The sequence below is a fragment of the Colobus angolensis genome, unplaced genomic scaffold, assembly GCF_000951035.1.
Source record: "Colobus angolensis palliatus isolate OR3802 unplaced genomic scaffold, Cang.pa_1.0 Scaffold181, whole genome shotgun sequence".
NCBI lineage: Eukaryota > Metazoa > Chordata > Mammalia > Primates > Cercopithecidae > Colobus > Colobus angolensis.
This window is the reverse complement of record NW_012114944.1, coordinates 66,442-69,686: the sequence shown is the minus strand read 5'-3', so window position 1 is coordinate 69,686 and position 3,245 is coordinate 66,442. Positions and strand designations below refer to the sequence as shown.

General features: G+C 52.0%; 1 protein-coding gene across 1 annotated transcript in view; it reads right to left on the bottom strand.

Moving 5' to 3' along the window:
* Positions 1-110, bottom strand: part of TMEM8B (transmembrane protein 8B) — a 24,491-nt gene extending 24,381 nt beyond the window's left edge. The window contains exon 1 of the mRNA XM_011939384.1: positions 62-110. The gene's annotated coding sequence lies outside the window, so the exon portion shown is untranslated. The remainder of the gene's footprint in view (positions 1-61) is intronic.
* Between the last annotated feature and the right edge of the window lie 3,135 nt (positions 111-3,245).

Below are 3,245 nucleotides of genomic sequence, written 5' to 3'. Positions count from 1 at the left end.
CTCCCCACCCCCGGGGGGGGACCTCCGGTGTCCTCACGGGCCCGGAGTGGGGGCCGGGGACCTGGGTGGGAGTTCAGGCCTGGGCGACTCCGGGCTGCGCTGAACCGGCGATAACCAGGCCCCGCGGCGGCGGCCTCGGCTTGACGTCGGCATGACGCCCCGCCCCCCGGCCGGCTCAATTGGTCCCTGTCAGTAAAGCCCGCCCCCGCCCTACTCTATTGGTCTCCAACTTAGTCCTGCCGGGCTTCGAGGACACACAGACTCCGCCCCCGCCCCGCTACCCGAGACCCTGCCTTTCTCACCCAAGCACAGAGCCCGAGATCCCCTCAGATCCTCACAGCCCCCAACGACCGGCCCACAGATGTCTCAAAGGAACCCTATCCTCACAATCCCAGACTCCCCCGGATGTACGCACAGATCTCCGCAGACCCTACCCAGACACTCGCTCACAGAGATCCCGCAACACACACCCCACTTTTCAGAAGTAAATCCTCTGGGCTCGCCCCCTCAAGGCCCAATGCAAGCTCCTCAGGAGACCGCACCCACCGGGGAGGTGACTAGACCGCCGTTGCCACGGAGACTACCAGGCGTTCCAGTTGCCCTGGTGACCTGTGCCTACTCTCCTGGCCCGGGTTCCAAAGGCTTCAATCAAGCCCCTCCATCATTGGCCCTGGACCCCTTGTCCCTACCCAATTCCCCAGGTCATGCCAGATCTCCTTTGCGAAGTTCTGCAGATATCCAAGTCCCCTCCCCAGATAGCAGACTTTCAGGCAAAGCATTTCAACACTCCGCAGCTGCAGCTGGGGCACGTCCACAACCAAGAGCTTTCCCTCTCTGAGGATCAACACCTCCCGCTGTCATCCTAAGGCAAGGTCTTGACCTAAGGACTTGTAACAACCAAGCCAAAACCCAGAGGTAGGTAGTTTCTCCAACGGCCCTCCCCCTCATCCCCCTAAGACCTCTGTCTCTCTCCCACCCCTCAGTCCCTTCACATTCTGTACTTCTTGTTGTCGTTTGTTGTTGTTGTTGTTGTTGTTGTTGTTTGAGACAAAGTCTCGCTCTGTCCCCCAGGCTGGAGTGCAGTGGTGCAATCTGGGCTCACTGCAACCTCCACCTCCCAGGTTCAAGTGATTTGCTTGCTTCAGCCTCCCCAGTAGCTGGGACTACAGGCACGGGCCACCATGCCCGGCTAATTTTTGTATTTCTCGTAGAGACGGGGTTTCACTATGTTGGCCAGGCTGGTCTCGAATTCCTGACCTCAAGTGATCCACCCGCCTTGGCCTCCCAAAGTTCTGGGATTACTGGCATGAGCCACCATGCCTGGCCCACATTCTGTACTTTTCATCCTTACTCTCCTCCTCTACCCAATTTCCTCCTCCCCTTCTCTTTCCCCTTCCTCACCTTCCATCCTCTGGTTCTCCACCCATAGGCCCCTTTTCTCTCTAGCTGACTCTGGTCATCTTCCTCCCCATAATCCTACCTCTGCCCCTAATTCCCTTCCCAAACGTCCACTTCAAAAAGGCTCTGATTAGTTTAAGGAGTGATATATCTAGTGTCTCTGGAACATGGGGGGAAAGTAGGGAGCATGGAAATTTAAGGCAGGAATCCTCAGGCTGTATTGAAAATGATGACAGGCCTTGAATACCAGGGCCAAGAAATTTGGACTTAATCCTTTAGACTGAGTCATGGAATGTTTTTAAGCCCCAAAGTGCCAGTGTTGGGTTTGCACTTTAGAAAGATCCTGATTGGGTCAGGAAGGCGGACTACATCCTTACAGGATAAATTAGGTATATCCCCCTCCCCACAGTATCCTAGGCTCACTCTAGCACAACATCAATTTATTTGTATTGCCATTGTTGGTTAATCAGTCTTTCTCCCAGACTCAGCTCAATCTAGAGCTTAGCACAGTAGCTCAGTAAAAGCATCAGATTAGGCTCTTTGTAAAAGTGTAAGTTACATAAATCCGTGAAAGAATGGGTGAATGGATTAAAATGCTATAGATGGAAGTAGAGGGGCAAAGTTATCACACAAAGGCTGAAGATGATGAGAACTTGAATAAAATTGGAAGGGAGAGGAGAGAATGCATTTGGGGAATATTTAGAAGATAGGAAATACAGTTATTGGTGCCTATTTGAAGATGGAGTCTAAGGGAAAAGGAGAAGACTAGGATAATTCCCAAAGTTCAGTTTTGATGCCTGTGGAAACACTCAGTTAGAAATGGCCAGCAGGGGCCAAGCATGGTGGCTCACTCCTGTAATCTCAGCACTTTGAGAGGCCAAGTGGGGCAGATCACCTGAGGTCAGGAGTTCAAGACCAGCCTGACCAACATGGTGAAACCCCATCTCTACTGAAAATACAAACTTTAGCTGGGCATGGTGGCACATGCTTGTAATTCCAGTTGCTCGTGAGGCTGAGGCAGGAGAATCACTTGAACCCGGGAGGCGGAGGTTGCAGTGAACTGAGATTGCGCCACTGCACTCCAGTCTGGGCAACAGAGCGAGACTCCATCACAAAAGAAAAGAGAAGGGAAGGGAAGGGGGAGGAGAGAGGGGGAGGGCAGGGGAGGGGATGGGAGGGAAGGGAAGGGAAAGGAAGGGAAGGCCAGCAGGCAGGTGGATATGAGTGTGAAGTACAGAGGTTGAAAAAGGTCTGAGTTAGAAATTTGAATTTAGGAGTCATTGATACACAACTGGAAGTAGTTGAAGCTTTGAACAGGAATGACATCATTAAGGGAGGAAGATGTGTGTGGTGCTTAGACAAAACCAGGCTGAGTGCAGAGTCTTGCCTTATGCGACATAGCATTCCCCTGCACTCTTAGGAGCCAACCCCAACTTTGGCTTGGTATTGCCAGTCTCTAAAACTCCATGGTCTGACCTCCAGGGTTTTACGAAATGCCAAGGACCCTGCTCTTGGACTGGCCTAGTGGCGGTGTTCAGACTCCCTCCTGGGACATGGTTCTCTGCTACCATCTACTGATGAGATTCTAACTACTTCAGTCTTTCAATCTTTTAAGTTCCACCTCCCTAACAAGCCACAGCAGCATGCCATATGAGGTCTGGACACATGGGTGAACCTCCTGGCATCACACTCTAAGATCCAGAGTTCATGTTGTTTCCCTCTTATATCTCAGGTGCACTGAGAATCTTATCCAAATTCCATAATGCACTGCGAACCCTGGGCTGTGCCCTGACTTGCAGGCCCTCTATTTCCAAACTAATGAAGCCTGTACCCTGTTCTACCACTAG